Genomic DNA, 26425 nt, shown 5'->3' on the forward strand with positions numbered 1-26425 from the left:
CGTCACAGTGAAGCAAAACCTCGAACGGACCATGGATAATATGGACTCTTTATTCCTCTCTGGATTGCTGAAACAAATCAAAGTTGGTTTTAAAAAAATGCATGAAGTTAGCTCGGCACAGAATTATACCTCCTAACCCATTAAACTAGAGAAAACCAATTCTGAACCGAGCCAATATTTTATCTGCTACAAAATCTACTCAGCTGTCTGCCTCATGTGGCTGAAGGAAACACCACCTCCCCCTGGGTTCCCCAAAACAGAGGGAGAACATCGGCCCTCGTGCATCCGAAGGCTCTTTGCTGAGGACAGTGGGCTAGGGTCTTGTTTCACTTAAGGCAGGATGAGAGGAATGGTCTTGAAACACAAGGGGAAGCCTCCAGAAGAGAGCTGTTAAGGACAGGGACAGGTGACCGGAGCAGGTGCTCACCACCACCCTGGGCAGGCTGAACCCCACCCCACCTGGAGCCCGGCTGGGCCACGTCATGTCGGGCATGTAATGCAATGCACCCGGCAAGGGATCAGCCCCGTCCCTTCCTTCCTAGATGACTTTGGGAGGTGCCTTCCTGTCTGCGGCATCCCTGGTTCCAGGATGAGGAGCGATGGTGACCATGGCGTTGCCACCAACAATGGGCCCTCCGCCTGGGCCCACGGCCTATTTCCAGCCCCCAATGGTTCCCGTCTAATGCCAACATCAACTGAGGAATCCAGGGCATCCCAGGCCCAGCATTGTTCAAATCACACATTCCTCTGCTTAAAAAGCTACTGAATAACTCTCATTCCTCCACCTCCCAGGAGAAACCACATCAGAGGACAAGCAACCAGATCCCTGTGTGTGATGGGAACAAAGGGAGACGGCCACAGGGTGTCCCCTGCCCATCAGCTCCCCGGCAGCGGGTGCAGACCTGCCCAGAAAGCTCACCCTCCCCTTCCAACAGAGCACCTGCCAGAGCCCCTGACCACGGAGCCCCTGCCTCGGAGCCCCTGCCTCAGAGCCCTTGACCATGGAGCCCCTTCCCACAGAGCCCCTGCCACATAGCCCCTGACCTCGGAGCCCCTGACCACGAAGCCCCTGACCTTGGAGCCCCTGACCTCGGAGCCCCTGACCACAGAGCCCCTGACCATGGAGCCCCTGACCATGGAGCCCCTGCCTCAGAGCCCTTGACCATGGAGCCCCTTCCCACAGAGCCCTGCCACATAGCCCCTGACCTCGGAGCCCCTGACCTCGGAGGCCCTGACCTCGGAGGCCCTGCCACAGAGCCCCTGCCCGCGGGCCTAGTCCACCTCCAGTCACAGCAGCCAAGAGCAGCTGTGAGCAGCCTGGGTCCCACCTGTCTCCTCGGTCCGGACATGCTGCCTCTGAAGTGTCCGTGTCTCTACACCACCTATCTATCTCCCTGGCTCTTTGTGAAAACTGCAACGCAAGCCTCGGAGAAGGGAAGAAGATTGCTGATTGTTACCAAAAGCCTCACTCTCAGGCACTGGGTTTAGCACTTGGGTGAGAAACCTCCCGATCCCTGTGGGTCACCAGATGGAGACGGAAATGCAAATGGAGGGAAAAGACCACAAGAAATATTACGCTGAGCACTGCAGGGAGGGAAGAGGAAAGGAGGGGAGGAAGGGAAACGGGCAGAAACAAAGAACGATGGAGTCTGCCGTGGGGAGAGGATGACACTGCCCTGCGACCTGGGGCACGAGGTGAAGACCCCGCGGTCTTAACCCGCTCGCAGAGGTCAAGCACAGCGCGGAGACTTGCTTGCGGCCCCCGAGGAGCCCGCCATCTGATGGGAGGCCAGTCAGCGGGCTGGACCCCTTCCCGGGGCAGAGCTCGCAGAGCCCACAGCCCAGGCAGCACCCGTACCATCCTTCCCACCGGCCACGTAGCCAAGCAGGGAGGTGGGCTCTGTGTGTGAGCAACTGCTGCTGCGAGGGATTTCACTACTTGGCTTCTTGGCTGTTAAGAAACACTTGGAACACGAAAAGTCACGGAAATACAAATTAAACCAGCCAAGCTATCGCCGTTCACCCCCCAGGTTAGTAAAACGTATGAGTCCGGTTAAGCAAGGCCGTGCGGTGCTGGCCAGAGTGGGGTGCACCTCCTCGGTCCCTCCCAGCCTCGCGTGCCCCTCCTCCCCCGGGCCCTCTCCGGGAGGCGGCCAGGCATCCTCCGAATGCTCAGGCCCGCTCATCTCGCTCACCTGCTGAAACACTTCAATGGCTACGATTTTAAGGCGTGTTTGAAGAACAGCCCTGGTGGGTACCTTGGGGCAGACTGGACAGGACTCAGTAGGACCTAAAACACACACAATTCATGGCAAGTAGGGGAGGGTGGGCCGGGGTGTGATGAAAAGATGGGACCCGGGGTACATTTTTCCTGGGATTTTCCCTGACAGTGACCTGACACCCCCTCGCCTGTGACCGGGCCCCAGAAAGGGGTCCAAGTCACTGGATGAAAAGGAAGGAAGCCCTAGTGGTGGTGAAGCTGTTTAGTCACGGCTTAGTCTCCTTTTAACTAACTTTTCAATTGTGACCAGGCCAAGGGACAAAATACTTTAGTCAAGCAGCAGACACTGACAGAGCATCCTCTGACCTGTGGGGGGCTAGCAGGGAGGAGTGGAGCGTTACCTGGTTGGGGCTGTCCCCTGGCCACGCTTACACGCACGCCCTCCCTTGGCCACGCTCGGCTTTCTCCGTGAAGCCCGCCTCCCCGATCCCAAGCAAAACCGGACCTTCTCTTCTACACTCAGAGCCCTGGACTAAAGCTCGCTCTGCCTGCCACTCTGCGAGTCTCAGTGCTCAGACGGGGAGGAGGGGCAGCGGGGAGGGTTCCTGTCCATCCTGGGATCCCAGAACCTAGCACAGCGCCTGGCCCCTAACAGGGAAAATGACGCGAACGAATGCATGAATGACCCATCGAACAGACGCACGGCCGGCAGAGAACGTCCACAGAGGTGGGGGTAGACAGATCCAAAGCCCTGAGAAGGCGGGGCTATAGGCAGCGGGGTTTCCAAGCAGGCAGGGAGCAGGCACGGGGCCAAGCAGAGTGCCGGGCGTCAGCGTGGGTCTGGTTAAGATGCAGCGTGCAGAGTCCCAGAAATCAATGCTCATTTTTTAAAACACTGCTGCCTGGAGCCACCCTCCCTGCCTGATTCCAGGCTCGGGTGTTAAGTATCTTTCTATTTATAAAGCGACTCCCAGAGCGGTGCAATGCCGGTCCCACAGCGGCCACAGGGTGGAGGCAACCTGGGCCGAAGGAGAAACTGAGGCCTAAGAACAAGACGCCGGGAATGCCCTGCGGGTTCCAGCCCGAGAAAGGCTCCCCCGACCCCAAGCCCCTCACCAGCTGGAAGGCGCTGCCCTTCCCTGGGGTCTCCACGACCACTGCCAGGTAGGCCGGGCCTTCCAGAGTGAGTTCTCTGAGCGCTGGGGGACAGAGCCCAAGGGGACATGAGCACAGGAGCCTGGGTTCCTGAGTCCAGGCTGCTGAACTTGCTGCACCCCATCACACACCTTCCCCGGGGCGGCCGTTGCTGCAGCTCAAGGGGCGGCCTCCTGGTTCCTTGTCTGTCTCTCCAGGGCCCGACACCTCCAGGGGGCCTGGACACCCGAGGCCTTCATGCTCGAGGCCAAGGAGGAGCGCCCAACGCCTCCCATGCCGCCCCTCGGGGCGTCTTCAGGCTGAGGACTGTCCTGCTCCCCGGGTCCCAGCGCCTGGCTCCTAAGTCCCTCAGGACCAGCACATCACAGAGGACACACTCCACTCGGCAGGGTGAACCCACAGAGCCCTCCAGAAGTCAGAGGCTGGTCCCACACCGCACATCACACGGGGCACAAAGCTGTGAGCAGGGCCTTGTGAGCACTCCCGGCCGCCCTGCCTCAGCAAATAAGGAAAGATGAGGGGCCGGGCGGGGGACGCTCGAGACCCGGCAGCGTGTGCACCCCCAAATAAGGAGGCTCCTGAGGTCCCGCTCAGGTTGACAACACGGCCTCACAGCACTGCGCTGGGCCTGTCACCAGGCGCCTGGGGAAGGCCCTTGTCGAGGCACGCAAGACACACGCTCTGCGTCTCTAACACAAAACTAGGGAGGTTAGAACTGGAAGGCGACCTAGAAATCACTCGGGTGTGTGCCCTCTTTACACCGGAAAAAAATGAGCTTCCAGAGGGAAGAATGAATGAATCCAGAGTCATCCAGCAAGGCAGTAACAGAAGCAACCACAAACCCCCAGGGCTCTGATTCCATGGTCAGGCCTCTCCGCCAGGGACACCTGGGCCGACCCAGCGGTGAGTCGCACCTGCCGGCCTAGCAGAGGGGGAGGAAGGGCATCCCCGGTCCCAGGGGGAGCTGACGGCACAGGCGAGACCCAGAGGCTGGACAAAGGTGACGGGATCACGGCGGGACAAGAAGAGCAGGAGGGCAGGGCTGCAGCCTGTGGGAGCCTCGAGGGCAGGGCTGCAGCCCCACTCAGGGCCCGCGAGGCCGCGCAGAGCCTGGCTCTGCCCCCAGGATGACCGGCGACCACTGCAGTGAATCCACCCGGGCACGGTGCACATTCCCCCGGCGGCAGGCACAGGCACCGAGGCCCGCAGGCACGGCTGCCCCGGAGCTCGGTGAAGACGGCTTGAGGGGGGCTGGATAGGAAGCTACTCTAGGGTTCAGGCAGGAGCCCCTGAGCATCTGCACTGGGACAGGGGGATGGAGAGACAGAGTGAGGAAGATCACAGAATGTGGATGCAGGGGTCGGGAGGAAAACTGAGAAAGACTCCCAAACGACTAGCAGGGGCGGTGGGGCCGGGCAGGGCCGCCCTGCAGGAGACTATCCGTCTCCGCTGATAGATTCCCCTGCCTCTGGTTAGTCCTCCTCTGGTGCCTACACGCCTACGGCAGCTCCATGCTCCCCGCGGCCTCAATCAATACCTGCAGGCAGACGTTGATTACAAGGCAAGCGTGACTCCGAAGATGATGAAATCCGGGCTAAGTGACAGTGCTGATGGATCTGGCGCCAGAGAGGGTCACACAAAGCGGCCCATCCCACCACCTAACCCATCACCCATCTCACTCTTCATGTGTCCCGTCGATGGCTCCTGACCAGGAGCGCCCCAGCAGGGGCCCAGGAAGGTGAGAGGAAACACCCAAGACTAGCCCCCCGCAATGCTGGCTGTGCGCTAGGGCGGGACTCACGAGCTGCTTTTAAGTTCCAGGTGACGCAGACGCTCGCTCCAGACTAAGAACCACCAAGTATTAACCCCCTCGTTTTAGAGATAAGCAGGCCTGCAGAGCTAAGGAGTGGTGCACGGCTTTGAATACAGAACGGCCATGGTCCCATCTGTGCTGGCTTCCCAGGGCCACCCCGCAGAGCTGGGCAGGAAGGCAGAGCTGCGGCACCTGCATCCCAGGACCAGTCTGCATCCCTCCTTCCACAGCAGTGTGCTGAGAGCAGGTGGGGGTGGGGGAGCTGTGATGGATGGGTCCTGCTTTGCCGGCTGCTGCCAGAGGGCCAGGGAGGAAGAGGAGGAATGAAAAAGCAGCCGGAGATATTTTCCCTGTGATTTGTGCCGGCCAAGATGTTCTGTAGCAATATTTATCCAGAGGCTCTGTCCCACTTCCATTTATTATCAGCTTAGCCTGAGTTATCACAACCAGGACAGACCTGTAAACTAGCTACCTGACACCATCGGGACCGTGAAGCGTATTTTAAAATCTCAAGGAGCAGCTTCCACTCTCCATGGAAGTTTAAAGGAATAGATGCACTCCTCACCCTCTGGGGACTGTGGCCATTCTCAAAGCAGACACAGGAGCCCCGTCCCTCAGCCACCTCTCCAAGCGCTGCACCATCCACGCCCCTCCACATCCCACCAACCAGTGCAGACCACCCTCTGCACTGCCCCTTGTCCAGCCCGTAAGGCACACCTTCTAAAAGCCCAGATCATTTCCAGGGTTGAATTTAATCATCTGTCAACAGCAATTCATTAAAACATTTGCCAGTAAAGGAATGAAAAATGGGGGCCTTCCCTGGTGGCGCAGTGGTTGGGAATCCTCCTGCCAATGCAGGGGACATGGGTTCGAGCCTGGTCTGGGGAGATCCCACATGCCGCAGAGCAACTAAGCCCGTGCATCACAGCTACTGAGCCTGCGCTCTGGAGCCCACAAGCCACAACTACTGAAGCCCGCGCACCTGGAGTCCGTGCTCCGCGGCAGGAGAGGCCACTGCAATGAGAAGCCCACGCACCCGCTTGCCACGACTAGAGAAAGCCCGCATGCAGCGGCAAAGACCCAATGCAGTCAAAAATAAATAATTTCTTTTTTAAAAAAGGAATGAATTTATTGAGCATCTTCTATTACACACTAGGGCTGTGTTGGGCAAAGGGGCTGGGGTATAAGACCAGGTCCTCAAACATATTACCTACCCAGATCTACCCATACAGGACACAGGGCCGGATAAGTAAACCATTCAGGAAAGACAGGCGTTCTGCCAGGGGGAGGGGACAGGACAGCAGGGAGGCCAGATGTCCAGGGTCGAGGGACCCTCAGGATGGCGCTGGCATCAAGGAAAACATGACAAGAGGGTGGACAGTAATTTCCAAACTGACAGCAGTTTCTAAAGATCACAGATTAGTCATGCAATCTAGTTACTAGGTTTATGGCATCGCACCAAAACCAGAAGGAAAAAAACACACAAGAAATCCCTGCCCTCCTATGGCTTATATTCTGATTTGAGGGCAAAGGGGGTGACAAAGAAAGACAATTAAGAAAGAACTAAAAAATACGTGTCTGATAAGCTAAGTAGAAATAAAGAGGGATGGGGAGAGAGACCATGAAATATACGGGGTGCGGATGTGGGCAGCTATTTTAAATAATGATCAGGGAAGGTCTCCGTGGTACCTTTGAGCAAGGGCAGCAGTAGGGAGACACCTTGGGAAGTTTTATCAAAATCCAAGCAAGAGATGATGGATGTTGGCTCAGATCAGGGCCATAGCAGTGGAGGGAGTAAGGAAAGCTGGATCCTGGTGCTGTAAGGAGGAAATAGGGTAGGGAAGCCAAGGGGGCTTGTCCAACACATTAAGATGTCTATCAGTCACCTAAGCAGAGAGGTGAACCCACACTTTACGAGCCGGAGAACTTAGAAACAGGAGACACTTCACAGAGGACAATCTGAGAGTCCTCGCCCAACAGGTAGTGACGTGCTGGTGGCCCAGGAAGCCTCCCCTGCAGCCCTCCCAGCAGGGGGCCGTGGCCATGCTGGCCCCTGTGCTCCACTCTGGGGTCCATGTCAGCATCCCCAGCATTGCTACTTGGCTCACGGAGAGGCTGGTCTCTTGCACCCGCCTCATTCTACAGGTGAGCTACTCTGAGGCTGGTAGAGCCAAGTGATGGGGCCGAGGCCACCCCCGCCAGCAGCAGAGGCCGCCTGGGTGAGCCCTTCTCTATGCCGCCACCGTCCACAAACTAGATTCTGTTTCCAGGTATGTGACTTTGATGACAAGGGAAAGACCTCTGCTTCTAGAAGTTTTCTCATAAAGTTGCTTTGAATTCTGATTTCCTTTCCTACGAACATACATTACATGCAAAATCCACGCTCCCTGATATCTGGAGGCGAACTGGACACAGACAGGCAGGTATGACACAAGAATATAGGTTATTGGTATGAAATTAGCACAATTGCAAACGTCTGCTCTCCCACAGAAAGGAAGGAAAATACTGGGCCCTGGCTGGACCGGTGTGCTGTGTCAAAAGGCTCTGGAATATTCTCAGCAAATGCCACAGACGAGATGCATGGAGAGAAATTCAGATTTAAGTGACATTATGAGCACCCTTCTATTTCAGGCTGTTCTATGGCTTCACTCAATCCTCACAGCGACCCTGTAAGACAGGTATGATGATTCCCAGATGAAGGAAGCTGAACGTAGACAGGTAAGGGACAGGCTCAAGGTCACAGCAGCCAGAAAATGACAGACGGGGGATTCGGGACGCCTCACCACCACCCCCCATGACACTCTCCTAAATCAGAGCCCTCCCCACTGCTACACAGCTCCCCAAAAGGAGGGCAGAAGGGCCCCCCGCGCAGGCCCAAGGGGATGGCTCCGTCTGACTCGGGGAGCTGGGGTCTGGGCTCCCTGCATTCTTCACCCCCTCCACCCCCAGGTGGCATCTTGCAGGATCGTTACTTCTGCCACCGTGATGCCTGACACAGTCTTCTTCCCTCCTCCAAATACTGTTCAAAGCTGCCCCTTTGTCAAGGGCTCCAGGCTCACCGCCGTGCTCCAGCCCCTCCAATGAGCTCGGGGACTTGGGAGGACCTCACCAACACCCAGCTCTGAACTGCCTGACCTCGGCCTGAGGATCCACAGCCCTTCCAGCTGCAACTGCTCACGACCCCCATCAATACCTAGATACCTACTGCCTGAGTGTAACGACAACAGCACTTGTTATCAGCAGTGACGTCACAGGACTTCTGCACTGCACTTCTCCCAGGCTGTCACATGGCTAACACACATGGTCCTTCTCACGACCCTGGGTGGTAGGAGGGCAGGCATGCATATCATCATTTGACGTGTGCGGAAACTAAAACGTAGGGGCCAGGGGACCTTTCCAAGGACACCAAACTAATTAATATCTGAACCAGATCTAGAAATCAGAGCTGCTCATTTCGAGGCCAGAGGTCTTTCGGCCAGACCCTACGCACTCCCTCTCTCTGCCCCGACGCCCTGGAGTTGAGTCCTCCCCGTGCCTCCACCATGTCCTCAGAGAGCCCCAGGGCCAATAAGCCTTCCCGACAGACCATCCCAAACCCCCGGAACAGACGGAGCGCCTTCTGCTCCCTATGGGGAGGGCAGAGCGCTTTACAGAGAGAACGCAGCGCGGGTGAAGGGCCTGCGCCCCTGTCCGATGCTCCAACAGGCATGAGACCCATGAGTGGGTGACAGGGCAGCCAGCGTCCGCTGACTAGCCTCCGTGCAGAGTACTGTCACCGGATCTGGGCCGAGGACGGAATGACGGAAGACGCAGGTACCCACCCCTCGTGTTCCTGGCTCCATTTAATGCCACATGAGATCACCCCCTTGAATTTCTCCTACCTTCCTCCTGAGTCAGGTCCAAACCTGAGCTTATACATCCGCACGCCAGTCTGGTGCCAGCCAGAGGGGGGCGGGCGGGTGGCCACGCACCACCTCCCATCCAGTCATTTGCTCCTCGGGTGCTTTGCTGATGGCGGGGGCGGTGGGGGGAGGTTGCCTTGGCTTCCCGAGGGATGGGGGGCCCGGGAGGGGAGCTGAGATTCACCCAATCCTCCCCACCCACACCCTGTTCTTCCCCGATCCCTCCAACCTCTCTGGAGACATCTGTCCGCAGAGAGACGGGATGCACGCGTCATGAGTGAGTAATAATGCTTCCCAGACGGAAAGAAACCGGGAGGCACGGGGATGGGCGGGGGTGGGGAAGAGGCAGGAAGTGAGTACACGCCTCTGCCGGGACCACCCCCCCCCCTTTCTCGTTACTCTCACACCTGGTCCCGCACGCATTACTAGTGTCCACACACCCTGCTCTTCATGCTACACGCTGGGCAACTTCGGGGGGGTCGGGGGTTTGCCCACCCAGCGCCCCCGAGCACTTGGCGCCCCCAGAGCACCTGGCGCGCATGCACTGGGGATGCACGCGTGCTGCCCCCCCCCTTGGTTTTGAAGTGAAGGGGGCATAAAGAAGAGGGGCCAGAGAGGCAAGTTCACGAAGGCCTTATCAACCAGAAGGTTTGAAGCATGTGGAAGGAGTTGGTGTAGCAGAGAGAGACGAGATTTTTCTGATGATAAAGAAGAGAGGACAGCTTTTGCTGAGGACAGTTGCAGGGCCCCTCGCAGGGAGCTGAGCTAAAAGGTGTGTGGCATCTGAGCTTCTACAGTAAGTTTTGGTGCATTATTTCTGACAGATGGCTGCCCCGGGGCTGCTCTTCCCCTGTAGCCTGGGGGCTGCCCAGGGCCCTACATGGGGAATCACCCCGGCCGCGCCTCCATCAACAAAGACCTGCAGCCAATGCCGACTTTACTCCCTCCCAGGGCATCTGCCCACAGCCTGACCCTGCAGAATCAGGCCTAGAGCTCCCAAAGGAGCCAGAGGATGGGCCCAGCAAGCACACTGCCCCACACAGGGACCCTGCAGGTCCAGCGTAAGGTATTCCCAGCCCCTGTGCCGGCCAAGGACCCTGGAGGAGACCCACCGCCTTGGCCCCTGCATTCCAGGTGAAGGTCCACATCTGTCGCCCACAGCTCCCAGCTCCTGCCATCCCAAGCTTGCAGAGGGACCACGGGGGGCTGTGCTCACAGCGCTTAGCCAGCAGCTGGCAGAGCAAGAGCCACATCTGAGAGGCCTGCACACACCTTGAATCCAGCCCAACCTGGGCTCCGTAACCCACACCCCCGCAGCACCCCCCCATCGTGCCCCTCCAGCTGAACCTTGAGTCTATGCCGTCCCCCGTCTTCACCGAGCATTATCCTCACCACCAAAGGGGAGGCAGGTGCCAAAGGACACAAGCCACAGCCCTGGCCTCAAGGCACTTGCAGCCGTTTCTATTCTAAACTTGGAGCTCTATGTTTACTTATCATCCCTGAAATACGTCTTCTTCTCTCTGGGTCCTCCTTGGCTGGCAGAGGGTAACTTCCTTGATGATGGAAGAGCTAAAAACCCCAGTTTGTGCTCAAAACCCCATTTCTAGGGCTCAGTGTCACCGGTCATCAGAGAAATCAAATAAAAGCCTCAGTGAGATACCACTACACACCCACCAGAAGGCTAAAACAGAAACAACAGAGAACAACACACGCTGGCACAGACACGGGCCCTCCAGAACCCTCACACACCGCTGCTGCGAGCAAAGGTCGAAACCACCACTTTGGAAAAGTGGTCACGTCTACAGAATTGGAATTTACCCATATTCCACGTCCCAGCAGTTCCAACCTTTGCTATAAACCAATAGAAATGGGTTTCAGTGAAAAGAAGATGCATAGAAGTACGACTTAAAAATAACCAAAATCCGGAGGGAAAATGTTGACGAAAAGGAGTCAGACACAAAGGAGCACATACTGTACGATCCCAGCGACGCCAAGTTCAAAACTATTCTGTGCTATCAGATGTCAGGAGAGCGGTTACACTGACCAGGGTAGTGGCTGGAGGGGCAGAAAGGGGGCTCGGGAGGGCTAGTAATGTTCGGTTTCTTGATCTGGGCTCTGGTCACTTTATAAAGGTCCCCTGAATGCTACCTCTTTGTATATGTAAGTTATACTTCAATAAGAAGTTAGGAATTTTCCCATTTCTCTCCACTTATGCAGCCCTGCAGCCCTTTCATATTGGAAGGACAAAGCTGCTCATGGAAAAGGAATCGCTGATCGTGTGCGACCACATGTAATAACCTAGTGTTTTTCCATCTCCGAAATGAAGGCTGTGAGATGATCTCTAAGGAACCCTCCAGCTCTAGACAGTATGATGCTTTGATCCTATTCTTAGTAAAAAAAAAACCTCATTAATCAGTAATAAGAAATCATTCTCAAATTAATGAAAAGTAAAAAATATGCAACATTTGTTTAAAGACGACAGGGTGACGGCTTTCAAGAACTAAGCATATTACAAATTAAAATGTCCACTAAATTGAAGTTAATGAAAACAATGGCAATATACATTAGACTTAACACTACTTGAATATTATTAAAATTCTGTGTCTTGCTCACGTGAGATCCTTATTTCAACCATTTTAATCGAGAGGAGGCATGAATGCCAAATGACTGCATCTGCTGTAAGACAAGTGACCAAATCAGAGCGTCCTGAGGGTAACACAGGTGCAGACATCACTGACTCCCGAGCCCGGCCCTTCACTTCCTGGCGTGAGACCCTCCCGCACCTGGGAGAAGCCAAGCCCGGTCTGAGCCCCGAGCTGACCCCCTCCTTGAGGACCGTCCTCCGCATCAGGCTGCCTTCAAACACGGATTACTTGGGAGACTTAAGACGCCCCCGGGAGCTGGACAGCACCAGTGATGGTCACAGATTCACGCAGGCAGCAGGACGGGGATTCGAGGCGTCCTCATAAATAAAACCTCTGCACGGTGGCCAATCTCCCGGGCACCTCGCAAGTACACGAACAGATCCACGAAGGTCCGCAGCCTCGAGAGCTTCCGCCCGAGGCTCCTCCCCACCTCCGCCGTCTGCACAACCACAGCATTGCAGGTCCCTCCCCCCAGGACCTCGGTGTCTCCCTCCGCACGACGGGGGACACCCGCTCTGTGCCCCTCGCCCTGCTTTGCAGACACAGGAACTGATGCGCTTGCAATGTTTCTGGGCTCCCTCAGCACCCAAGGGAGCAGGGGGAACACAGCTCAAAGGAAGTCACTTCCTGGGGCCACGATGAGACTCAGAGGGCCGGTCTGCCCAGGGAATTACACCCGGAGGAAGTCCGCTGAACAGAGGGCGGGTGGGCCTGGACCCCCAGCCAACGCACCACGGTCAGCTCTCCTTCCCCACCAGCCGAGGCTGAACCACGGGATGGGGGCCGAGTACTTAACTCACGGGGTTCAGCTCCTCTGCCAAGATCTAACCACACTGAGGACCCGGCCTGAAGACCTTCAGTCCATCAGAAGGAAGGGCAGCTGGGCTGGGGCTCCCTTCCCCCGGCCCTGGAGCGGCCGGCAAACTCCCCCTCCTCTGGGCTCCACCACCTGTCTCTGGACCAAATTCGGATCACAGAGAGGCATTTCCTGAGCTCTGCAAGCCTGCTGACCCCGGAGGTTAATCCGACCCCTCCACGGCCAGGCTGCGTGGTGACGAGGGCCCCCTCCCCAGGTAAGGGAACCGCGGAATACTAGCGTTTCAGGGACCTGAGGCATCGCTGTGTTCCAAATCCAAAAAACTCTGCTTGTGTGTCAAATCGACTCCTCATTACCGAGTGCCCGCTATTTGTTTATGGGACAAACGTGCATGAAACACCCACTGTGTGCAAGGAACGGTGTGGCTTCCTACCCAACCGACATCCCAGGCATGGGAGCCCGCCTGACCCTGCCACTACCCCTTCTCTCTGCAGACCTGGGCCTGAAGACAGAGCTAAAAACAGCTCCCAGGATTGTTGTGAGACTCAAACCTGGAAATCCACGTGAAAGGATGTCCCTTAGGAAACAGAAAGCCCGTCAGCACCGACGGTCAGATTGCTCCCTCCCTCCCTTTTCTCTCTTAGGGACAAGGTGCCCATCCAGCCCGGCGTCCCTAAGGCCCTCCTCAGCTCAGCGCCCCAAGGGGCTTCTCCATCCCTGCTGCGGCCTCTTGCCCCACTCACCCCACCTTCCAGGTGAGGACTGTGGGGGGAGGCGGGGTTCCCACAAAGAGGAGAGAACAGAGAGGGCAGCCCCATCGACGGGAGGGAGGAGGCCTGCAGCAGCAGGTAAGTTCCTAACATCCAAGGCAGCAGCTCACTCGGAGGTTTTCTGTATCCTCCAGGGCAGAGCAAGGATTATCACTGATGTGTTATCTGCTCCAATTCTTCCTGCCAGGAGTCAAGTATAATACCTCAGTAATGCGGCCCCCGGATGGTCTCCACACAGAGATATGTAAATTACACACAGTGGACGGCGCAACGCACGCACGCACGCACGCACGCATGCCGCCGTCTGTCTCCCGCAAATCCTTCCTCCTCCAGGATGTGAGGCCCGGGAAAATCCTCGGGGCAGCATGAATCCACAGGCAGGACAGGAGCCTGGGGGGCAAGGCCCAGCCCCAGTAACCCGAGGCCCAGGCACTGTGACTTGAGCAGACTGTTGAGTGGCAAAGTCTGCAAAACCCCGCGCTGGGTGTGGCGGAAAGGGAACGAGCGGACACGCGGGAAAATACAGAATGAGAGAGCACGGCCCCCACGCCACGCCCTGTGTTCCACTTCCGGGGTGAAGACGTACACGCAAATATTTTACCACAGGACAGAGTGCGGCAAGTGGCAAAACAGAGGTAGAAACATAAAGAAGGGAAGGCTCAGAAGTGAAGAGATCATCATATTCAACAAGGGGGCAAGAAGGGGTGGCAGGGCTTTATGGACAAGATCTTTAACCCGGACCCTGAACAGAGACGCCAAAGGACGATGGGGAAGGAGGGAGAGGATAGCTTGCGATCCAGGTGTTAAAGCACGCGTTCACCCATCTGCTCATCCAACAACTGTCTGTAGCACCAGGCAGCTCGCCGTGCCGCAGACGCGAGGTGAGCAGGACAAACGAGCCCGGGAGGGGTCTGCGTGACCCCAGCAGGGACCATGGAAGAGGATGGGAAGAGCCTGGGAAAGAGAGTTGGGGGTCTGCTGGAGAGATTCGCCTCCCCGTCCCAGTCTGTCAACAGTGGGAGGAAGGAGAAGCCCTGAGCCCTCTGAGGGCCCCACTGCCCTCCACCCAGCAGGCTGCCCAGTACCTGGCCGTCTGGCCCAGCTCTCACGGTGGGGGAGATGGAGCTTTGAGCCTTGGCCCAGGAGGCCTGGGGAGAAAAGGGGGACACATAGCCTAGAGTCCGGCATAACCATAACTTGTCTCACTAACTCCCCTTAAATCCACCCGGGGGACCTATTAGAGCTGCTGAAAAAAGTGTTGAGGGAGAAGAAAATGGTCCTTGCCTGGCCTGAATGCAGAGTTGGATAAAAGGAGCCAAAGAGCTGAAAATGCCCTCTTTCTTTTTTTCACCAAACATCCATCACCTCTGGTCTCAGTTGTCACTGTCATCTCCTCCCCAGCTTGAGGACAGGCCTGCCAGGGTCCCATCACCTGGACTCCGGTAGAAGCAAGCTGATGACTCCTCTGCTGTTGGATCCAGTGGGTCTCATGAGGCAAGGACAACCTTGCTATGATGGCAGCCCCCAGCCTCCACCATCACAGAATCAATGATTTAGCACCCAGCTGTGCACAACAGTATTCTGGAAGTTGTTAAGAGCAAGTTAAACACACACAGAATGATAAAACCTCAACACAAAAGACGGTCCAGGACTTCCCCGGCAGTCCAGTGGTTAAGACTCTGTGCTTCCAATGCAGGGGGCGCGGGTTCAATCCCTGGTCGGGGAACTAGGATCCTGCGTGCCACACGGCACAGCCAAAAAAAAAAAAAAAAAAAAAGATTGTCCAGCAGGGGCTGGAGGCTGCATGTGGGTGCTGGTGCCCAGAGCATTTTCCCTGGGCCTGTCTCCACACTCCCCAGATGGCAGGCTGCTCCAAGAGAACCTTAAGATCCCATCCATTCCAACAAACTGTGCTGGACATCCACAAACCCACACACACACAAAATGAAGCTGGACCCGTACCTCACACCACATACAAAAGCTAACTCAAGAGGCATCGTGGCTATACACGGAAGAGCTAAAACCATAAAACTCTTAGAAGAAAACGTAGGAGTAAACCTTGGGTTAGGCAATGGTTTCTTAGATATGACACCAAAAGCAAAAGTAATACAAGAACAATTAGATAACCTGGGCTTCATCGATGTTATAAACTTTTATGATGCCGATGACGCCACCAAGAAAATGAAAATGAAAAGACAACCCTTAGAACATGAGAAAATATTTGCAGATCATATATCTGATAAGGGGATCTATATAAAGGACTCCTACAACTCAGTAATTAAAAGACAACTCATTTTAAAAACAGACAGTATGTTAATAGATATTTCTATACGAATGGCAGATAAGTACATGAACAGATGCTCAACATTATTAGTCCTCAGAGAAGTGCAAACCAAAACCACAAGGAGATACCATTTCACACCCACTAGGAGGGCTACAAAAAGACAACAACAAGTGTTGACAACAGTGTGGAGAAACTAGAATCCTCTGTGCACTGCTGGTGGGAATGTAAAATGGTGCAGCCACTGTGGATAACAGTATGGTGGTTCCGCAAAAAAGTGAGACCTGGAGTTACCACATGACCCAGCAATTCCTCTCCAAGGTATATAACCACGAGAAATGATAACATGTCCTCACGGGAGCTTGCACACAAATGTTCACTGTGGCATTATTCATAACAGCCAAAGAAATGGAATGGCCCAAACATCCATCAAGTGATGAATGGATAAACGAAATGGGGCATACCCGGCATACCCGTACAATGAAACTTTGTTGAGCAATAAAGAGGAATGGAGCACTGGTGCACGCTGCAACGTGGATGAACCCTGAACCATCATGCTAAGCAAAAGAAGCCAGTCACAAAAGACCCCACTTACGAGAAATGTCCAGAATAGACAAGTCCATAGAGATAGAACATCGATTAGTGGTCACCCAGGGCTGGGGGTGGAGTAAGGGCTGGGGAGAAATGAGGATGATGATGGGTACGGGCGCTCTTTAGGGGGTGATGAAATGCTCAAAGATAGATAGTGGTCATGGTTAAACAACTGTGGACATACTAAACCACTGAGCTGTACATGAAACAGTTGGATTACTTTGTTCGTGCAGCTGTAACCAAGTACTACAGGCCGGGTGGCTTAAACAACAGAAATGTATTTTCTCCTGATTCTGGAGCCTAGAAATCCAAGACCAAGGTGGTGGCAGGTTCGGGTTCATTCTGAGGCCCCTCTCCTTGGCTCGTAGATGGCCATCTTCTCCCTGTCTTCACATGGTCCTTCCTCTGTGTGTGTCTGTGTCCCGATCGCCTTTCAAAGGACGCCAGCAGTACTGGCTCATGACCTCCTTAAACTTAGTTACCTCTTTAAAGATCCTATTTCCAAATACAGTCACATTTTGAGGTCCAAGAGGTTAGGACTTTGACATATGAACTTGGAAGGGCCACAGCACAGTCCAAAACAATGGGAGAATTTTATGGTACGTGAATTGTATCTCAATACAAGTATCTTTAAAAATCCCACCACAAAGCCTAGAGACCAGCTAATCCAACCCCTTGTTTTACAAATGGGGAACTGGGTCCCAGAGACGGGGAGCTACTTGCCCTGAATCCCAGCTGGTCAGAGGTCGAGTGGGCAACAGAACACACGGCTCCTGCCCCAAGTCTAGGGCTCGTTCCACCAAACCCTCCTGCCGTCCTAGCCTCCGGGACTCGTAAATTGAACGATGGGGAAAGTATGAAAACTTTAAACTTAAAAAGAAAAATGCCCAAGAAGTTAGATCATGTGCAGTCAAGGAGTGAACACGCTCCACGGCTGTGGGAAAAGGGGACAGACAGCAAAGCTCCGAGGAGGCCCTGGAAGAGACCTGCATAGTCCACGAGTGAGTTCGACATTCATTCCATGTCTGTTGTGTGCCAGGTGAAACAGGGGCATGTTCCTGAGAAAGAGGTCGTTTCCAGAAGAGTTGGCACTTCAGCTAATCCTTGAAACATGGCCCTGATTCCATGGGGCTGAGGGCTTTACCAGCCAAAGGAACTGCGTGACCAAAGGCAGGTAATTTCCAGACCTGCTCAGGAAACAGCCAACTGGCCAGAGCGGTGGAAGCGTGTGCTTTGTACCAGGAGCAGCGGGGACACCCAGCAAAGGTATGTTGAGGTCAGCTTCCGGACAGTCCTGCACGCTATGCTCAGAAGCACAGACCTGAGCTGGTGACAGAGCTGTGGAAGGTTCTGGGGCAGGGGTGGGACATCACCTGAGCCGGGCTAGGGGAAGGGGGCTCACCCACGGCCAGAGGACGGCTGGGGCCCGCCTCACTAGCCCTTGCATGAGGCATTCACAGGATGGGGGAGGAGGGTTCGAAGAGAGCCGAAGGAAAGACCCAAGGGGAGCCAGAACTGGGACGCTCCTGCTTCTAGGGGCGCTCTCAGATTTATCTTAATTAAACTCAGGAAAGCAAGAAGTTGAGGGGACTCTCTGCAGGCACTGAAAAGCCGCCAACTCCTGGAGCCTGTGTTGTGATCCGGTGCTGACAGCCCTTCATCTTTTCCATTTCTTTTATTTTTTTAGGAGGTAAAGGGAGGGGAGGGGAAGGGGAGAGAGACACAATGGAGTTGCTTGGTGAACAAAAGCCCTGGTACGTTTCTGTTCATCGTTTTCATCCGGGTGCGCTGCTCTGTCAGCACCCTATAATCAGAGCCAAGGCAGGGACACAGCCCGTAACTTACAATTCAGCATCAAGGCAGCCTGGACGGCACGGGGCCTGCCTGCCGACGTCTACCAAGCCTCCATCTCATCAGGGATGGGGAAGGAAGGGCCGGGGACTCAGAGAACCGGAGGACACAGCGTAAGAGGTCGGAAGACCTTGGTTCAAGTCCTGGCTGCTCCCTCACCAGCTCTGCAACCTTGAGAAGACAAGACCTCTCCAGGCCTCCACTTCTTGGTCCACACCAATGACATCTGCAACTACTATTAGTTATTCAGAGTCTACTCTGTGCCAGGAGCGAGTTTAGGTGTTTAGCCTCTACAAAACACCCTATGAGGGAAGTATTAGTCTCCTCATTTCACAGACGGAGAAACAGAGGTCCAGAGGTTAAATCGTTAATCAAGGTCAGAAAACTAGTCGACCAGCTTCAAAACCCACATTCTTAAACTATACCACACTAATGTGAATTGAGTGGAAATAACCCCGCTCTCCCCTCCCTCACCCGCTTGCTGTGAGGCTCAGTGGGGAGAACTCACACCAATACTGCAGCGTATAGCCTTTATCAACACCATCAGCCTTCAGTATCTGCAGGATTCAGTCAACTGCGAGCCAAAAATATTCAAGAAAGAACTCCAGAAAGTTCCAAAAAGCAAAACTTGAATTTGCCGGCAATGATTTACATAACATTGACATTGTATCAAGCGTTACAAGTAACCTAGAGCTGATTTAAAGTATGTGGGGAAAAAAGTATACGGGAAGATGTGCATAGGTTATGTGCAAATACTACGCCATTTTGTATAAGGGACTCGAGCATCTGCAGATTTTGGTATCTCTGGGGGTCCTGGAACCCATCCCCTGGAACCCATCAATCAGCTACAGCCCCCCTCAACTGAGGCTCCAGAAAGCTCTCCCAGCTGGTCCAGCCCTCACTCCACTGCTGACCCATGGTCACGTCCTCGTCATGCTCTTGGTCCCTGGATTCCACGGGACTCTTAGAAGCAAAGCCCACCTCAGCCCGATTCCAAACTCTAGGAGTCTGTCCTCTCCGGAGATGGCGGGCATCTCCATCAGCACCCACTCCTGACTACTGTCCCCGACCCCGTCCTGGGGGGCATCAGGTGAGAGGGTGCAGAGTCCCGGCACAGTGCCAAGCACTGGGTCCACAGCAGGCTCTGGGCCCAGCCACCAACTCCACAGCCTGACTCTCGTCCTCCTGGGGGTCACCCCCGACAGAGGAGCACCCAGACACATCGAGAGCTCCCGACACAGTGGGAAGGACACCGACCTGCTATTAATACAGGAAAACTGGACCTGACACTGTCGGTGATCTGAAACCTCCCAGCTGAGGGAAGCTTTGTTTTTTCAATAAATGATGAATAACACAGGGTGTTTATTTCCTCAGCAAGTCGTATTTCTTAAGTATCACTAGGCTCGTACGTCAGGGCTGTCATCTGGGAAAGCAGGGACGATGCGGCGTCTTCAAGCCCTTCTCCTTCCTGAGGAGTTCAAAGCACCTCACGCAGAACCCCCTCTGTGGTCCCTGAGGCTCTCAGCGGGGCTGGGGCCAGCAATCTGCCTGCAGAGAACGCCCGCTGACAAGTCCTCCCTGCCCAGCTGGGAAATGCAGGGGCGGGGGTCACCCAGAATCCACCTGGTCCGATCCCCAGTGCCCACTCTGCGGCCGACCAGGGGCCTGGAAGTGAAGATGTGGTCTCTTGCTCAAGACAGCAGACAGACAGACATCTCCATCTCATCACACACCAGACAGTGTACAGAGAATACGTCCTTCAAGACAGCTCGGTTAGTTCTAACCCCAGGAGCGGCCTCCTCAGGACGACCGCCTACCCCCTCAGGACAGGACTGTCGTCCCCGCCGGGCACTTTCAGAACGGCGTGTCTCTGTCTCACGCGTGTCACCAATCACAAGATGCTTCCTGTGTTGTGTTCTGTGTGCAAGTTGCTGCCCTCCCCATGATTTGTGGTCATGTTATAGCTTTATGCTCCTGGTACCCCTGCTAGGTGCCCAGTGTAACAAATGGCCCAGACACAACACAGAAAGCAGGGGCCACAAACCAGCACGCTAACCGCAGATACATTCCGTTCCGTCTGCGTCATGTTTTAAATATTTTAAACTAGTTGCCAACAGATAAAACTCAGGAGGTTTTACCCCCAAATCAGGGGTTCGAGCTTCCCTTGGAGAATGGAGGCTCTAGCAATACCAGGCTATTTCTGCTGTGGCAGCAGTCGGCAGGCCCTGAACAGCAGGTGCATCCTCAAACGGGGCGTGGCCTGTCTCAGGCACCTGAGCCTGCAGCTCTGTGTCCAGCTCGGTTGACGCAATCGAAGGTGCACTGTGCTCGCTTCGACCATGAGCTCCCTGAGGGTGAGCCCTGGATCTACTTCTCTTGCTGTGAATGGGGTCAGGTGAGGCAGTGCCCTTACGGATCACTCAAACAGTTAAACACACACAGTGGAAACCTATGCACCCTGGCCAGTGGCTCCAACAACAGGCCTTTAAAACAGGGACTCTGCCTCCTAACTCACCGCCCAAGGCCACACACTTAGACGAAGATCTGAGTCCTGTGGCTGCCCTCGGGCACCTGACTTCGGGTTGGCACTTCACAACCCAGAACGAGCTCTCCCATTACTCTAGGAAAGAGTGCCTGGCTGCGTGACTCGTCCTGAGAAAATAATACAAAAGGGGGAGAAAGAAAGGGAGAAGGAAAGGAGAGACAGAGAGAAGAAAGAAAGAGAGAAAGGAAGGAAGGACACACACAGACACACACACACATAGACACACATACGATATTAATATACCTATGCATATTAATGCAGTTTTATTTAGAAGTAGTATTAATGCATTATTATTTAGATCTGTTAAAACCGGAACAAACTAAATTTCCAACAATGGAAAAATTGATAAAAACTCAATGACTACTGTGTAGCCATTTAAAAGTCTAACTGTGATGATTATGTAGCTTGTGGGAGAATATTAAAGCAAACAGAATGCAAAAGTCTACCTGCAGGGCCTTCCCTGGTGGCGCAGTGGTTGAGAGTCCGCCTGCCGATGCAGGGGACGCGGGTTCGTGCCCCGGTCCGGGAGGATCCCACGTGCAGCGGAGCGGCTGGGCCCGTGCGCCATGGCCGCTGAGCCTGCGCGTCCGGAGCCTGTGCTCCGCAACGGGAGAGGCCACAGCGGTGAGAGGCCCGCGTACCGCAAAAAAAAAGAAAAAAAAACAAGTCTACCTGCATTATGACTATAACCACGTAAAAATTATGCTTGCAAGGAAGCACAGACTGAGGGCATCGCGGAAAATGGAAAGTTCATTTGCCGTGGTGGCGGGTCTGCGAGGCCCTTCTTTTCGCTATTCCTTCGATTCATACTCTTTTTTCCTGCACAGCAGTATTTCCGTAAGTATTTTTTTAATACCCAGCCCGGTCCTGTCCCCAGATTAAGTGCATGCAACCCAACCAGACAGCGATGAGGTCAGGCAGGCACGGCTCCTTTGCCCGCGAGTCCCTCTGGGGAGGGTCAGGTACCGGGTCCAGGTGCGCATAGCTGGGGGCTTCAAAGGAGGCTCCCCCCGACCGCCCCTACGCACGGTAAAGGGGAGTTCAGCTCTCCTGGCCCAGCAGACCCCTCGGGGCCCGCCCTTTGTGTGGCTGGCCCTCTGCTGCTCTGCCATCTGGTCAGTGGCTTCAGGGTCTGTCTCTGATGCCACATGAGGAAAGGAGAAGCCCTGGGGCCTCCAGGCAGGACGTGGCCACGCCAGCGACCTGTCCGTCAGTCGCTCTTTTCTTTCCAATACACATTTCATCGTGCCCCTCTCTGGAGACTCAGGAACCAGGTCTAGGGAGGGGGCTGCTTGTCTGAGGACGGGAGACACCCAAGCACCTTCTAGAAGGTGGGGCTAACATGGCAACAGGCCAGACACCCCGGGGAGCCGCCAGGCGAGGGCAGGGCTGAGAGTCCAGCCGCGTGGACACCAGAAGAGCTGACCCCACAGTGGCCCGGGGGGCGGGTGCTGAGGGCTGGAGTGGCAGCTGCTTCATTGTTTGTTAACTGTGACAGAGAGCCGGGGCCTCGGAAAACAGAGACATTTCCTTACGTGCACGGTCCAAACGATCACACTCCCCAGGGAGAGATATCCTGCTCCGAATTCCCCATGGGACTGAGAGCCGGAGAAGAAAAAAGCCTCCCCAGCTAAGCCGGGCCCCAAATCACACCCCACATCCAGCAGGGCGTCCCATGTGCAGGGAAATTCACTGAAACTCGATTGCCGGGCTTTTACTTCTCAATTCCTGAGACTGGCTTCATTTAAATTTAAAAAAAGAAGAAAGAAAAAAAAAAAAGGAAAGGAAAGAAGGAAGGAAGGGAGGAGGGAGGGGAGGAGGGAGGGGCGGAAGGAGACTTCCCTCACTGCCGCCCTATTCTGTCCAGCACCTGGGGTTGGCGGGGCAAGTCCCCAGGGATGGGGCCACAGTCCCGACAAGCGAGGGTGGGAAAAGGGCAGCCAGCTGGTCAGGTCATTGAGCCCACGGACGGGCACTGGCAACCCTGGTGCCTGCCCAGCTGGTGGCATCTGCCCGGAGGGGAGGTGGTGAGGATGGACTGGAGAGGCCCGGAGGACCAAATGCGAGGCTGGTGGCAGGCGGCCGGCCCCTTCTGTAAGCAATCCCTCATGGGGTTATTTCCAGGCACTTTTTCCTGTGAGAAAAGAATGGGAGGAATGCAGCCCAGCCGTTACCCAAATCCACCCTCCTTGGCTCCGCGCCCATGACTTACAGAGGGGGCCCCCAGCGCCTGTAATCAGCAAATCCGTTTCAGAAACTCCAACTGGCAGCAGAGACCAGGGACATAGGCAACGCCAGCTGAGGGCGTCCCGGAGGGAAACGCGGGCCACGCCGAGAGGGGCCAGAAACACTCCTGGACGCTTATAGCTCCTCGGGGACCTGAGCTCCAGGAAATGCTAGCAATTGCAATCCAACTGTGTCCCTGGCCAGAGGAGCCGACTGGAGACTGAGACTGTGCACAGGCAGGAAGAACTTCATTGGGAAAAAATGTTGACCGAGTTTAATGTGAGCGGAAGGACAAAGGCTTGGATGGAGGAGCCTTCCTGGGAAACGAGGCACCGAGCGCTCCAGCAATTTGCACGGGGCTGTGCAGGGAGTATTGGGTTCAAAGGCCCGGGCCGGGGGCTGGACTCCCCTGGGCAGGGCCAGGCCCAGGGCGAGGAAGGGGTGGCAGGTGCTCCCCTGCAGTGCCTGAACTTGGCACCCTGAACCCCGCCCTGCAGTGGGAACTTGCTCCAGGCCACCCCACCCCCGCTGGAAGGAGGGCTCAGAAAACTGAGGCCAAAAAAATACAGTGTCCTCACTCAAGAGACCAAATAAAATGGTGGAGAAGAAACCCCAGCATCTCCTGAGCCCCTGGCATGGACCAAGCACACGGCCCCTCTAGGTCTAAGAACCTGCAGTAGGTGGGTACGTCATTCTCATACTACAGGCAAGAACCTGGGAGTCCTGGAGATGGACCCTCGGCGCGTGGCTGGAACCAAGCCCGACGCCTCGTCTGCATGCATCTCCAGGGTCCAGAGAGACCACAGTCCACCTGGGGCTGCACGATGCAGTTTCTCCTAAAGGAAACCTGGCCCACTCCAGACACCACCTTCAACAACCAGCGTGTAGGCGAGTTCACTGGGCGGCCTCAGTCAAGCCCCTTGGTCCCTGGGGGCCTCAGAACAGGGGCGACCGAGGTCCCTTCCTGTTCAATAGGTGCAGGAAGGGTGGGTAAGCCCCTAACTCTGGCCAAGAACCCAACCAGACTAAGGGAGCTCCATCGAATTCTGCTGCATCTCTCTGCCCAGAGCCTCTGGCACACAGCAGACACTGGGGCAGTGTCGGCGGGCCGAGTGGATGGCTCCGTGAATGGACGCATGAAGAAGTGTCCTGAAAGTCAGGCCCGCTTCGGAAGGAAGCACTGGGAATATCTGTTCACCAGACTTCTCCCCAAAGGCGGAAGAGTTGGACCTTCCCAAACCTCACTTTGCACTGAGATCATCTGGAAAGCTTGTCAAAATACAGATTCCTGCCCCACTGACGAGTGTCAGACCCAGAAGCTCTGGGCTGGGGGCCCAGGAGTCTGAATTATTCAAAAGGTCCCCAGATGTCTCTAACTCAAGGCCAGGTCTAGAATCACTGACGTATATTACTTGGCTAACACCCATTCGGTCCTGTGCTGGGACCAGATGAAGGTAAGAAATCAAAACAAAATAAGTGACTCTCTCCTAGAGCCGTTTTTCCAAAGAGCTCAAATCGTTTTATGCCAAGATGCTGTTACCTGTTGGAATGAAACAGGGTGGCAATTCTTCTCCCCATTCTGTAGGTTGGCAAACTGAGGTCTGCCCAAGAAAGAGTACTCATTCTGCTTTTCACCGCTGCCTTTAGCTCCTGAAGAAGGCAGGGTATTAGACCTATATTAGGGTATTAGGGACTCAGCTAAATTTCATAAAAAAGGTAGGGCTTCCCTGGTGGCGCACCGGTTGAGAGTCCGCCTGCCGATGCAGGGGACGCGGGTTCGTGCCCCGGTCCGGGAAGATCCCACATGCCGCGGAGCGGCTGGGCCCGTGAGCCATGGCCGCTGAGCCTGCACGTCCGGAGCCCGTGCTCCGCAACGGGAGAGGCCACAGCGGTGAGAGGCCCGCGAACCGCAAAAAAAAAAAAAAAAAAAAAGAGAGACCAAGGCCAGGCACATGTTTGGCTGCTGCAGGAGGTGCTGACGTCAGGAATGACACCTCTCCTCCTCCTGCCCACACGTGGAGGACAAAGCACACTTGTTTCTTGACGGCTCACACACCCCAAACACAGAGTCCCACCAACGTCAAACCGTCAGGCCAGAAGGAAGGAGACCTGCCCCCTTCATCTCAGGCGTGCACCCATCTCCCCGTCCTGGAGGTGATGGGGGTCATTCACTGATTCATTCATGAAAATGACAGCAAAGTAAGAAGTGCTGAGTACAGCAGGAGAGTTAGGAAGGCTCGAGTCCCCATGGGCATGAAGCAAGAATTAACTTTCCCTGTTCTTTTCAGTTAAAGAGTGGCCCTGCCGGAGGGGTGAGAGCTGAGCCACCCACAGCCCGCAGCTTACCCAGGAGTGGAGTGGGCGGGGGGGGGGGGGATACCCTCCCAGGTCCCTCCGTCCCTCCCTCAGCAGCTGGAGACACTGCTCAGAGGCAGGGGCAGTCGCCTCGGCCGGACACGCCCAAGAGGCCCCCTCTTCCCCCAGCCCTGGATGAGATTGATGGAGCTGAAGCAGCTGCAGCAGTGCGGGGGGCAGGGGGGAACAGCAGCTGGACAGAGGGAGGGCCCTCCTCCCCGCCTGGGCCGAGTCCAGCCGGAGCTGGAGAGAGAGGAGAGAGACGGGCCTCGTCCAGGAGCAGAACGAGGCCTTCGGCCCCCTCCCACCGTGAACCCTCCCCCACCATCCAGGTGGGTAGCTGTCCCCAGATCCCCCAGGAGCAGAGGTGCTCAGCAGTGGGGTCGCACACTCAGGGCCCTGGGTCAGGCGGCCCACGCTGCCCCAGCCGTGCTCCCTACAAACCTACCGCACGCCCCACCCGCGTGGGACATGAGGCCCCGCCTCCACTGGCTACCCCACAGGCCACCGTGCCGCAGGAAGACGCCCGGGTCCTACCCCACCCAGCACGCGAGAGGGCGACACGATGACCCGGGGCACGGAGGGCTGGTCTGACGATCAGTGGACGGGGGTTCTGTCATAAACGAAGCATGTGACTCCTGACAGACTGGGGGTCCATCTCGGTTCCACCAAAAACCTTCGTGACTCTGATTCCTGGTCGTCTGTCTGTAAAATGAGGATGATACTATCTACTCTATAGGGTAGTCCTTAGATGGAAAGGAACCATATCGTGGCCCATGATAGGCACCTGATATATGCTGGGCCTCACTTTCCACATGGGCGAAAGGAGCAAGCTAGACTTGATGGTCTATGGGTCTCCTCCAGCTCCTATGAAACCCACTCAGCCCTTTGCCCAATAACCCTGGGAGGTATCTCCTTCGTCCCTTTCCTCTAAAGAGAACGGCTGCTCAGAATACCTTCCCTAGTCCTGCTGTGTCTCCCAGATAAATGGGGCCTTTGAGATGTTTCCCCTCCAAGCCCCCCTTCAGACCCTACAACTCAATCTCCACAGGTGTGCACATCAGACTCCCAAGGGCCACCCATCATCTGCCAAGCTGTGCCCCCCCACACATATGTAAACCATCCACACGGCTCAGGAACTTCTTACCAAGAGCACATCACCCGCTCACAGCACATCTCACACACCAAAGGTGACCCCACAGGGGGTGGCAACATTGCAAGTGGAAACTGTTGGTGTAGCGCCGTCCTGTCCA

The 26425-nt window shown here is 55.5% G+C and overlaps 1 protein-coding gene across 4 annotated transcripts in view; it reads right to left on the minus strand.

Moving 5' to 3' along the window:
• TSPAN9 (tetraspanin 9) overlaps positions 1-26425 on the minus strand; it is a 183539-nt gene that overhangs the window by 99403 nt on the left and 57711 nt on the right. Inside the window, exon 1 of one of the 4 annotated variants that reach the window (XM_032645580.1) lies at positions 22804-22915. The exons of 2 other annotated variants lie outside the window; for them this stretch is intronic. The gene's annotated coding sequence lies outside the window, so the exon portion shown is untranslated. Of the gene's footprint in view, positions 1-9070; positions 9092-22803; positions 22916-26425 lie in introns of those variants that run through there. One more of the 4 variants, XM_032645581.1, reaches the window with a different exon arrangement.

The sequence above is a fragment of the Phocoena sinus genome, chromosome 10 (assembly GCF_008692025.1).
Source record: "Phocoena sinus isolate mPhoSin1 chromosome 10, mPhoSin1.pri, whole genome shotgun sequence".
Lineage (NCBI taxonomy): Eukaryota > Metazoa > Chordata > Mammalia > Artiodactyla > Phocoenidae > Phocoena > Phocoena sinus.